The sequence below is a fragment of the Melanotaenia boesemani genome, chromosome 14, assembly GCF_017639745.1.
Source record: "Melanotaenia boesemani isolate fMelBoe1 chromosome 14, fMelBoe1.pri, whole genome shotgun sequence".
In the NCBI taxonomy this organism is placed as follows: Eukaryota; Metazoa; Chordata; class Actinopteri; order Atheriniformes; family Melanotaeniidae; genus Melanotaenia; species Melanotaenia boesemani.
The window spans coordinates 7,626,964-7,640,446 of NC_055695.1; the positions used below are offsets into that span (position 1 = coordinate 7,626,964).

Sequence of the window (13,483 nt, forward strand, 5' to 3'; positions counted from 1 at the left end):
CAGTGGTTTGATTCTGCCATGCTTATCCACAAACCTGGATAAACATCAAAACTCTCCTCTCCCTCTCTCTTTGCTAATCAGATACCAAGCTCAGTCACTTTGTTAGAAGACACGCCAACATACCCTTGGTGTGGACCACTGCAATCTCTGTGTGTTTCTGCCAAGCCTAAATCTTCCTGTCTCTCCTGTTGCCTCAGTCCATCTCTACCCTGGTGACCATGGCTTACAGGCATGGCTTGCAGCACGTACTGTGTGTAAAACCTAGTTTGAGAAATGCATCCATAAAGATACCTCAGATAAATAAAAGAGTGTGAGACATTGTCATCTAAGCAGATGAGTCTCAAGTACAAGAATGAAGATGCATCATTGCACAAACAGTAGCAGCAGTGGTCAAAGTGAGAGCTGTCTTTAACAAAGTGCAATGCAGCACTTGAAGAGTGCATTAATCCCTTAAACCCCGCCCATATTGTCAGAAAAAAAAACACCTAAAAAGACACACCGTAAGTAAATGAAAATTTCTCCACAAAAACAAGGTTCATGTGCATGTTTATGGTGTCTAGGGAAATCTACAGACTTTAGAGTATACATCAGTGTCTGTTACTACACCTGAGGATAACACCATGCTACTAATGATGGAAAAGCATACCATTTATCATCCTTAGCAGCAAAATAATTCCAAACCTTAAAGTTTACTTTGAAATGCACTTTTGGTTTTGCTTAGCAAACATTAGGGTCTTTGAGTAAGACTTGAAAATAAACACTGCTGTCCTGCTTTAATTATTTATGCATTCATGTATTTATTTATAGTAGGTGATTATATGTTTACTTTTCTTTAGCTCTTATAAGTGCATCTTGTCAGGAACCCTGATACAAAATAACACATGACCTTAAGGTTTTAAAATGTTTAAATTGTTTTAAACTTTTTAGATTTTCCTGAACATGCTGAACTGAGGCTTAACTTTGCTTTCAAAAGGGATCTTTTCCTAAACCTGGCAAATAAGTTGTAGAGTATAAACTTAACCAAGGATTTGTGTTGTCTAAAACAAACAACAGTGAGCCAAACAGTGATGTTTAGCAAAAACATGAACACAAAGGGGATACAGTCTACCTAACATAATTTTTCTTGTCAGGTTTGCATGTTCAAACTACTTGGTGAGGTTGAGTGAGCTCTATGGAAAGTTGAGGAAAGAGCTTCAGAGAAAGTAACAGATGAGTCTTTGATGCAGGAGATTGAAAAACATTTTTCTGGCCTGATTTAAGAGTCAAACAGAAAATGCACAGCTATGTTGAAAAATGAATATGTCATATATGAGTCTTCTTAAATACCAAAAATAGGTTAAATTCAGCATTTTATCATCACTTTCCTTTAGATATTCATGAAAAACACTGACTGGTCTGTCATTATAAAAAATTATCAAATCTACACAACATTCCTTTTAAATGTGAAGAATATTTAACTTTTCCAAAAATATGAGACTGTCCCCACGCATCTTTAGTTGAATATTTTTACAGTATACAGCATGAAAGTTTCACTCAAGCTTTTAGTTTAAGGTCAAGCTAAAGGTCAATGCCTGAGATTAAGTGTAACCATGAGAAATTAAACATTCATTATCATCAGTCAGTGTCCTGGCTTGTATAGTAAAGCAAGTGTGTATGTGGTGTATCTGTACGTGTGCAGGCGTGTGTGAAGGTATCATCCCAGCTCGGTAGCAGCTAGCTAGCAGCTAAATGACTCTCCACACTTCATTAACGGCGATGAGGTGAGCTGCTCATCTCTTCATTGTTAGCTAGCGCTAAGCTGCAGTAATCCCAAACAAAGGGCCAGGGCCTCGCAGCAGCCAGCGTGGATTAGACCGCTTTCTAGAAACATCCGAGAGAGATTCATTCTCATTCAAATTGGCCTGTAAACAAAACCAGCTGTGGCTGGAAGAGAGATGAGAGGAGATGAGTGTATGATGGAGTGAGTTTGAAATATACCATATGTGCACATGTGTAATATATCTACGTGTGCACACAAGTCATTGTGCATATTACAGAATCTGTGTTTTAACATTGGGCAGAATCAAAGCATGTGTGTGACAGAGGCTTAGAAATGGATAGAGTTTCACCCAAATTATGAAAGAACACGTGTTCTTACCTGCCACTGTTGGAATGAATGCTTGCAATTAAGTTTTCTTTGTTTATTTGTTCAGGCTTTCAGATACCTGTATGTGAGACTTGTACTGCTCCTCAAAGCAACGAGAGACAATGAAATTTCAGCTCTGGGGCCAATTTTAGAGAACAGAATGCAAAATAAGTGTCTAATGTAGTCCTGGTAGACAGATACATTGAAAACATATTATGTCAGGACATTTGCATTTATTCTTATTTTAAAGTTAGTTTTTTTAAATAACTTCTGATAAGGGGATTACCATTGTTTCTGTTTTTTGGACTACTTGTTTTTGTCTGTTATTTTGGAAATGTTTCAACTTGTTATGCTTCATGGAATTCCTTTTCTTTTAAAATAGAAAAAGAACTCCACTGCTTCCAAGACTCTGTACACCCTGGCCAAATCAAACTATATAGGAAGGAGTCTGTGTGCATTTGTCCTTCCCTTTTTACAACAACCGTTATCTGAAATTTACACTTGAAAAGTTTAATAGGAACCAAAGGAAGAGCAGTGTTGAATGTTTGAGGGGTAACTTTAAATGGAAAATGTAAAAAATGAAGAAACTTTATATGTGCAAAGTTTATATTAGGGATCATCAGTCCTGCAGGTTTTAGAAGCTTATGTGCTGCAACACACCTGACTCAAACCAATGGGTAACAGCAGCCATGTGCAAGCTTGACGTAAAGCTCTGGTTTATATGCTCACTTGAGGTGGCTTTTGTCCCTGTGTGAGAAGACTTGATACACATTACCAGGAATGGAAACAACTATTTGATTCACTTTTGGCCTGTCAAACATCAAAATGACTCAGCAGCAAATTTTTCTTCTCATGTTTTGTTTCTGATTAGGACAACTACTTCTTCTGTTGAATTACAATTACTAGCAATATAGCCGGTACTGCCACACTCTGATAATGTAATGCAGACTATTTTATTTGCTTTTCATCACTTGGGACTGGCTTTGCTATGGAGTGGACACCTGGCTAATGTCACAGGTGTTTGTTAAAATGACAGAAAATGCAAGTTTTAAATTAATTCATTTTTCCTTTAAATTATAACCACAAATACTGTAAAATAAAGCATATCTGGGTTTAATGTTTATATATATATATATATATATATATATATATATATATATATATATATATATATATATATATATATATATATATATATATATATATAGTTTAGTTTAGGTTTTAGTAGGTCTATGTCTATGTCTATGCCACTTGGTTAGGTTTAAAGCAAAGTTCACACTATGAAACCCCCTAACAGGTTAATTAATCCTCCTTGCATCCTGTCGCTTCCCTGAGTTCTACCAAGTGAGTAAAAACCAATTTGATGCTGAATCTTGTTTCATTTCTTGTTCAGTCACTTTATTTCCTTTCCTCGCCTATTTTGATAATTTCCCTTTGCATTTCTTTGCTGAATCAATCATAGTGTGTGTCCAAAACAATGTGTTGACATCAAGTTGCTGGCATGTAATGTGGTACCGCAACGCAAAAAGCAGCGGTCATATGATGCTCTGCTTGGTTGTTAAGTGCAGTTTTTCAGACTTGGAATGCTGTAATGCAATGACAGCCCTAGAAAAGTGCATAATGAATATCTGTGCTTCTGACTGGTTTTGATGGCAGACTGCGTTTAAATGCCAGAAACTGATGTAGTATTGCTTTACGGAAACGTTGTTTTGAAGCAAAACAATTAATGTCATAGCTCACAAATTGATGAGTCCTGCTCCATCTGCAAACAAACAAAAACGTGATGCAAACACTCTTTAATATGATGCTTTTCAAAGTTGTAGATGTTTGCTGCTGGGTGACCATCGGCAACAACACTATGTTATTATGTAGTAATACTGAATTATTGCAGCTAAATGTTGACAATTCATCCAGCTCTTCCTGCAATGAGTTACTATAATTATTTAATCATAAACTCATTAGAATATTACATCATTTTAAGCAAATGCACGGGCAATTTAAAACATGGTGTTCTATCATTGTTGTCTATGCATTATCACCGCTATTTGGTACACTTTTGTCATGGAGGAAATTCAATAAACTCATTAATAATTAGCATCTTTTCACTGGGCATGCATGAGTGCAGAATAATTCACAAAACAGTCTACAATCACTTGTATGTTGCTGCTACAAGAGGAAAAAAGATGGCTAAAGTAAAAACTGTGAAAGGAAGATGTGTTGAGTGGCACTGAAAAAACAAAATATGATAATTATGATAATCACTTAATCTAATCATTGTTGCATTTTACAGACAAACCGAGTAAAAAAAAAAAAAAAAAAAACTACCTTCACAGCAAAGTTTTGTTTTATTGTTTTATTGTTGCTATCAATTATTCCAATGCAGAGCTAGAAATGCAAAATTTTTATTGCATACATGCTTGACAAGTTTAAATGTTTTAAAAATGATCGTTCACATAATGTTTAAGTTCACATTTCTAATCCAGCGTTATCTCCATGTTGGTTCACCTCGATTGGATGTACTGGTGGCCTAGATCACAGCCATGATACCTAAAAGCGAAGCTAATGAAACAAGAATTTATGCAAAAATGCTCTGACCTTCTCACTATGTGCCCATGCCTGTGGTATCAGTGTGTAGTGCCTGGTGTACCTGGTGTAATGTGAGTGTGTGTTGAAGTCGCAAGTGACAATGTGTCCTGTCATCTGGATCTTCCTCTCGTGTGATGGATAGCTGTAAATCAGATTCAAATGATTTAATTTTCTGGTCTTTTCAGCCTGCTGGATGCAGCCTCTGTCACAGGCTCTGCAATACATTTTTAACTGTCGCTCAAATGACGAGAGTCATCCTTTGAGCCAGCCTGCTAATCTGACTGGATCACTAATAACCATCAATCATCACAGTGAAGAATTCATTTCAAAGTCAGCTACTTCATCTGTCTGATCTGTGCATCTAATATTTTTATATATTTTTTCTTCATTCTGGCAGATGATCAAGCATATTAGCTATTAGTCACATTTTCTGATGCACATCCATTTTATAAACACCAAAGTTCTTGCTGGATTTACTCAGTTTTAGCTCTACTTCAGATGAACTGGGCTATTATATAAACCATAATTATAAGAAGAATCCAGTAGATATGTTTATGATTGGATAATCAGAATTCCCATCAAGTATTTGTTCAATGTAATGATGAAGGATTGTAATTTTCTGGTTTAACAGAAGTTAAGAAATCTTGACTTGAGCACTAGTCATCATCAGTCAGTAGTTATGGTTTGATTGCCATTAAATTACGCAAGTTAGCAATCAAGTAAACGTAATAAAGGCTATCCAAAATAGTGCTTAATCAACCTAAATGACATTTTAATCAGCATCAAGATAATCCAAGTCTATAGTGATGAGAGCAGTCACTTATCCAGGCTGCGTAATGTCATGTTTAATCTTCAATCTAACCCTGAACTCTAAATGTTTGGATGTGTGTTTCACTGCATAGTGACATTTAACTCAGTCTGTAAGTGGTGTTTAATGATCTGCATGCAGAACAATCTTCTTGTTTGCTCACAGTGATGTTTGTTTTCATGAATAAATGTACCTTCTGTGTGAGTGTGTGCCACTGTCATGTCAGTTTAAGTTTGATTGTCTGTACATTTCATTTAGTTCAAGTGGTTAAATTGTATATTTTTTACTTTCACAAAAAAACCCACATGAAATAGAAAAAGAGGAATGACTGTTTTGGTGAGAGTGATAATGGCGTAGAACTATCAGTAATTCATTAAAATGTCCTTCTGTGGTGCAGGCTTGTCAATAAAAGACCTCCCCATCTCTCCATCGTCCAGGTAAAGGGGTACCCTGCACATCCAAAAGTGATGCTTTGGGTGTACCATCTGCATCCAAAATCACTGTATTCAACCATCTTGCAGGATGTGATAAGTTGGGAAAGAGAATATGCTGGCCTTGGATATGTAGAATACTTTTTGGAGACCTTTTGACCCCTTACTGGATACTGACACTAAGAAAGAGGAGAGAAAAGGTGCATGGATAGCGTAGGGCAAAAGGCTGCTCCATGAGGACTAAGCTTTTCATGCAATAGGTGCACTCTTACACAACCCCAATTTAGAATACAATTAAAATCTAGAGATGTAGAACCATAACAAAACAGCTGTTTTGATGAAACTAAGAGTGGAGTTGCACAGCATTTCCTCCATCAAGTTCATTGGTCACTCCTGGGTCTGCCACAAGGATCTGGTGCTGTGCCATGGTGCTGATTGGTTTAGCATTAGTTCTTCAAGCCTTAAACTAATTGTTTTGTCATTATTACTCCTTTTTTCATATCACTAAGTCAGATTAGTGATGGGGAACGAATGGGTTTAAATGTGTGGATTCATATGGAAAATGAGCAAAATGTTGTGAATAAATAAACATTTGTTTCTGACGGTGTCACTTAAGAAAACTCGAGTAATTAACAAAGTGATTTAAAAATAATCTTACATTAAATGAGTTTGCGCCCAAATACATGAAAACCTATGTAGTCAAGCATTTATTTAATGGTATTATGATGGGAAAAGCCACCTTGGGAGCTTCTCTCGGTGCAGAAGCTGCATGATGTCCAACCATGGAGGTCAAAAAGTGGCAACCATTGAAAACTTTCTGTGCTGCTCTGGTTAAACTGTGTTGCATCCTTAATTAATGAAATGCCAGGATAGTGTGCCGTTCAGCAAATATCTGACAGCTGTGTTTGTATATCCTCCTGCTGCTTCCTGAATAAGCATCCAGCTGCAGGACTGACCAACCACCTACGCTTTGGTGCTGGTCAGCACTTCGGTATCTTCAAAGCTTTAATCCTCAACTGTCTGGCTTCTCAAAGTATGACCATGTCCATATTAAGGTAGATAAATTTAAAATGCTGTTTACATATGGACATTTTTGCCTACACTAGCATTTTAAAATCTTTTTGAATTGTTGTTTGTCCAAAATTAAACTTGAAAGCAGTATCAAAGCTGCACACTTCATTATTTGGTGGAGAGGGACAGTTGGTGGACAGCGCCTGATGAGAGCCTGAGCTACAATAAACCTTTACTTTGACACACAGTGACCACATATGTAGAGCTAAGCTGATATATTGTACTAATGGTAAACAACTAAAAGAGGACACAATCTGTTTTTTGTTCAAAATGAGTCTCCTTATTTATACCACTTCCTGTCTGTCTCCTCAGCTTGCGCATGTCATCACGCTATTAGCATTTAGCTTTAAATTTCAATATTTATTTATAAAATATATCCTTTTTTTACTATTGAAATGTAACTAGTTTCAACAATAAATAAATCATGTTTTTGTGCACATGTTCTAGTTTACATGAAACCTGAATTTACACCAAAATCTGAGAGTTTGTTTTGCGTTTGGACTTTAAAGCAATTAATGAATAATATACTGATCCCCCTTTGCCAAATGAGGTTTAAAAGTAAATAATTAAATAAAAATAACAACCTTGATGAAAGTAAATTAAAGGACAGGAGTTATGAATGACAAAGAGAAAACATGAAAAGCAGTCTTGTACTCATAATATTCGATATTTTTAGGTAATGTTGAGAACCTTGGCTGAACCCGAAAACAGCTCCTCAATGACACCATCTCTGCTCAAGGACGAGCATATCAGTGCTAATGAAAGGCCGTTTGTCTGTGTGTGGTGATGTTTGTGCGTGCAACATGATTGACAGTTGGCTGGCTGCATCTCCTTCAGCCAGGGCCCCTGAATATTGTGTCAATGTGTCTGCATCACACACTCACTCACTCACACACATACAATGCAATGCAGACACACAAAGGGGAGAAAAGCCCTCTGTGGTTCTCTCATTAGATTGGGCTGCAAAAAAAAAAAAAAAAAAAATACACACAAAACAGACGTGTCTGCTCTCATGCATATGGAAACTGCAGCATATATGTGTAATATGCATTTGTGTGTATGTCTTAAACAGCATAAGTCTGTATGTGTGTGTGTGGACATTTGCTGTGTAAGTGTGTGTGTCAATAGACAGCTTCAGTGTAAAAGTCATTAGCATTCAGCGATGATGTTGGCCTTTCTGAAGGCTCTCTCGATGCCAAAGGACTTTCTCTTCATCTCTCTCCAGTTTTTCAAACATGCTATCACATCCTCTGGTCTCTGTGGAAGGTTTAGTAATTAAAACCACTCCAGCTCTCTAATATGAGCATTTTGACTATGATTTAGAATGTATGGCACAGATTGATCAGATAAAGCCAAAGAGTCATATTTCGTTACCACTAAGCCTATTCACACAAAGAGCACTGATCCTCACTCTCTCTCTCTCTCTCTGGCATCTGCTTTCTCATTCACATCTTCAAATCTTCCTCTGCTGTGTTTCCTTCCTCGGTTTCACACAAAATGTTTGTTAAGCCTTTTGCTCTTGCCACATTCCTGTATTGCACCCCAAAAGGTCACCTGTTAACAACTCTCTGTATGATTCAGGGTACAAGCCTAATAATGAGTAATTGATGTCACATAGCATCTTTCTTGTTTTCTCTTGTTTGAATTTTCATACTTTTAACTTTTTTTCTTTTGTTTTTACTTTTGGTCTGTCTTGTTGGAAAACAATGAAATTCCAAATATGTTAAAAAAAAAAAACTCTTACGTTAGCCTGAAAACTGCATGGGTGTAAGATTTATTATAACAAATTAGTAAAACACTTTCTTCTAAAGCAATTTTCATGTGTCACATACAAGAAGCTGAATAAGCGGCTTAAATCACATACATACAGTATGTTGTACATCATCTGTGGAAAGGAGCCAGTTTAGTCATAGCTGATGTGAAAAGGACTAGACTACTGATTTCAGCAATTTAAATGGATAGTGCTTTCAGTAAACAGTTACACAGGAAGTAATGAGTTTAAACAAAAATTTTGTCACATTTTTTAATAGGGAAAAATATTTTTCCTTTTAAAAAAATCTGTTTCTATAACTGTGCTTTTTCTTATAAAAATGTATGATTTGGTCAACAATCCAGATAAATATGTACACCTATAAGAAACAGGCTCAAATGGATGTAAGGCCTTATTGTTAATTCACTGGATGTCTGTTGCCAAGTATGTTTTCTCCAAAGTCGATGCAGATGAATAATGCTTCTGTATGTGTGACTCTATGTCAGTCCACTTCAAAATGGTTTCTTCTGCTCTCTTCACCTTTTCTATCCTCTATTATTCCTGCCTTTATCCCCTTTCCTTCTTCACTCCTTCCTGCTATTCAGCTCTCCAATCCTCTCCCCTCATCGCTTCATCTAGTGCCCCTATCTCCTCCTGCTGCCCTCCACCCTCCATCCCTGTGATAGACAGGGTGTCCTCACCTTGTAACGATCAGTGACATCCAATATGTTTGGCTTGGGATCATCCCCTGTGTGTCCATTGTGCCTCTGTTAAATGCTTTATTGATTAGCCATGAGTTAATTACAAATTACATCAACCGTGGGCAGACTAAGGTGGCTTGTACATGAAGGATGCAGGATCCATCCCGGAGCAACTGAAACATGTTGACTACACACACCTACAGGCATGCATCTCAACCTTCGCAGGGTTACATTAGTCATCCTCATTTTCCCCCATTATCATCCATACATTTACAACATTTCACAGTGCCTTATCAGTGCTTTAAGGGCATGCAATATATTCTGGGCAATTGTATAGCGAATGGTAGAATTAGGAACAGGAGGCTTCTGGAAGAGTCCCAAGATATGCACAGTGAATACTTAATTCTGTGGAGCACAACTTGACACACCCTATGCTAAATTATAAGTGTGCTAAATCCACTGCAGACCTTTGGAGGCTAATGTATTCTGGATTTAAGCTCTATTATAAAATCCATAACATGCCTGCACCTGACCTGCTCTCCTTCAGCCCTCTGGAAAAAAAACAGCTAAAAACGGACTTTTGCACAATGTGTAATAATAATAATAATAATAATAATAATAATAATAATAATAATAATAATAATAACAATAATAATAATTGCAGTAGAAGGCACTTTTTCTAGCATTTTCCCTTTTCATCCCGTGTCAGTTTCTCTTTGACATTGCCGTGTACTTTGCAAAAAGAAAAAAGGAGCGAAAAAAATCTTTATCAAATCCCCATTCTGAGGCTTTCAATAAGGCAGGCCATTACCTCACTGGCGCTTTTGTTCGGCCTATACAAGAGAGAACAAAATGGTTATTCAGGAGGACGCTTTAGATTTTTATTGTGGGCTCGCTATTCACAAAGAGCACCGTTATTGTATTAAAAAGAACCATCTGTGGCAGAAACAATGGCTTCAAATTATCTGTGAATACCCAGTGAACAAAATATAAAGCTTTTTCCTGCTCATTATGTGGGCTAAGCTAGGGGGTGGAAGATAGGAGAGGCATAGACTTTGCTATAACTGACTTTTGTTGTTCTTGCTTGCATTCTTCTCCTTTTTAAATCGGCCCCCTTTTCACATTGTGTGTCGCCATAAACGGCTTTTCTTGTTGCAGGGCTAGCGGAGAGAAGACAGCGGAGCTTCAGACAGAGAGCGGGGCTGCGCAGGGACTGTTCTCCGACCACAACGCACCGGCTGTCGGATCGAGCCCGCGCGGATTACCGGGGCTACGGAGGGTGGCAACACGCAGTACGCGCTGAAAGATGGGCGCCAGCGACCGGAGCTCTACCCCGGACCGACTGAAGCTGCTTCATCGGCTGAAGCGAGAGGAAGATATGAAGGAGGTTGACCGAAATGGCTTCTTGTTTAATTTCTGCCAATCAAGAAGAGAGGAGGACTACTCCCAAACAGGCAGTAAGTTGGAGAGCGATAGAGAGGAGAAGCCCAGTGTGTGTCCGTGTGTGTCGGTGTGTATGCAAGTGTGAGTGAGAATCGGAGTGTGTGTGCGTGTTCGTGTGTGTGTGTACGTGAAACACGCAGTGTTGTGGAATGACACCGCATTGCATCTAGAGCTCGTCGGAGTTGTTGGTCGTTTATATATGTGTGTGTGTATGTGTGTGTATGTATATATATATATATATATATATATATATATATATATATATATATATATATATATATATATGTGTGTGTGTGTGTGTGTGTGTGTGTGTGTGTGTGTGTGTGTGTGTAGGGAGAAACATGAAAAATTTATTGGAAGAGTAAAAAGAAACAGATTCTTAGATGAAGTGTGAATGAAGTATGAATTGTATAATGTAGGATTTATTTATACATTAGTTCTTGTGTTATGCGCAATTATTATTGTCTAAATAGTTTTATATAATCGTAATTTTTAATGTTTAAATATTTTAATGTTTACTTTACAAAATCCATTATAATGTTTTACATTTAAGGGTTTCATGATAATTTAATAATGCAGTTTGTGCATAGTAACATTCTCATTGATTTTTTTTTATTTTAGGTTAAACATTTTTGCAAATAAATTAAATCTAACTAATAAACCATGCTGCAGCAACATATATCTGCTATTCTTGTCATAAAAATAGTTAAATAAGAATTATTTTACTCATCTTTTGATCCAGAGGGAAAGGGGATTTGCTCTTTTTTCCGCATTAATTCATAAAGACTGACTTATTAATATTTTGATAAAGTATTTACTGTTCTGCGTCTTCATCCCGTGTTACGGCCCCTAGTGGCAAGAAATACAAGTTTATTGCACTTCTCAAATCTACATTTCTCTGCGGATATATACTAAATCATTATTTCTTTAAATTAAACAGAAAAGTCCCTTTTAAATTTTGGCAATTAAATGTATATATTATTATCAAGATTAAATGCCTCCAAAAATCAGTGAAACAAACTCAAAACTATATTTTAGATTGTTACGATGGAGGATCAGTTGAGAGGTTTATCCTAAGTTGTCATATAAAAGCTGTAATGAATTTTTTTCTTCTTTTCTTTTTTTTTTATTGACAGCATTTTATTCAGGCAATTTTTGCACAGATCCTATCACCTAAATTTGTGCAACACAACAGTATTGTAGTATCACAGCATGCCACTCCTTGTATTTGCAGGATCTGCCCCAACCTGGTGTAGCGGGGGGGCTTACAAGTGGTCCGAGGGAACCGCCCAACTAGTTTCTCCTGTTTTTTTGTCAAACAACGGCTTTAATTCGGGGTGATTGTAGATGCAGGGCCATTCCCAGCTGGCTGGGGCCTGCTTTCAGAGAGATGCAGGGCCCCGCTGTTCCTTTATTATCCTAAGCAGATTAGAGGTAGTGGGGAACACACTCAGATGCAGATAGCAGCCGAGCGGCCCATTTCAACCTTGCATTATAATGGACCGAGCTGCATGTGTCGCCTCTCGCAGCCTATTAAGCACAAGATGAATCTTATGTAAGGTTGCCGGGGCCGGCATAATGAGAGCACGGGGGCTTCGCTCCTCCATTTATTATCAAATGACTAAAACAAAATAATAAGGCTTGATCTATTCACTTTCAATTATGATTTAATCTGGAGACACGAATTTAAATTAAATTATTTCAGGTGTGTGTACTTGATCTATCTTTAATTATTGGGATTGTCTGACTTTGCAGAGCCAGACAGGCAGCAGATGGGTCTGCAAATGTGTTATGAAATTAAAATTGACTGTTGTTGTGAGATAAATATAATTTTGAATAAGTTTTACCATTTCTTATGTCTTGAATTGATCTTGTAAAAGCGGTGATTTTCTGCTTCTTCCCTCTACTTTGAGAAAACCCTCTTTTAGAGGTACTTGTAGTTAATCTTCTGTCCAGTAGGCGGCAGTGGTGTCACGCAGCACAGCAGCATGAGCGGAGATGGAGATTCGAGGTTTAGGATAAGACTCTAAACAAGTGGTATCAACACTTTCAGCCTCTAAAAAACTTTACTCGTTTTGACTATTAAAGCCATGTGAGCGAATGACTTATCTTTAGAGTGTGACGGTTTCATTTCTTGATAATCTCAGTCTGGTCGGTTTGATCCAGAGTTAAAGGGAAACAGGTGGAGGCGGCTTTTCATTCACACTAATTGGCTGACACGCTTGTTGGGGGCTTATATGAATGAGCTGCGTCTTTTGTAAAAGCACACTTTATCTTAAAATATTCTTCACCTTTATTTCTCCTCCTCCTGTGTCCCCCCGGTAGGGCCTGTCTCACCCCCCACTACAAAGCCCTAACAACAACAGCAGCACTGGCACTGGAAGTGGAATGGAGTTGGGTCTTTGTCCGGACAGATGTAGCGACAACATCCCAAACAAAAAACGCTTATTTGTGTTGAGATGAGCCCGTCTGCCTTCTGTGTGTTGGCATTCAACTTCACTAAACAAAAGAACTAGGGGGGAAACATCTTGGATTACCTTTCCCCTTTTCAACGATAAAAACCAGTCG

The 13,483-nt window shown here is 37.5% G+C and overlaps 1 long non-coding RNA gene across 3 annotated transcripts in view; it reads left to right on the plus strand.

The window, feature by feature from the left end:
* LOC121653678 overlaps nt 1–13,483 on the plus strand; it is an 88,143-nt gene that overhangs the window by 29,116 nt on the left and 45,544 nt on the right. For all 3 annotated transcript variants that reach the window (XR_006012835.1, XR_006012834.1, XR_006012836.1), the window contains exon 2: nt 10,631–10,929. This is a non-coding gene — a long non-coding RNA (uncharacterized LOC121653678). The remainder of the gene's footprint in view (nt 1–10,630; nt 10,930–13,483) is intronic.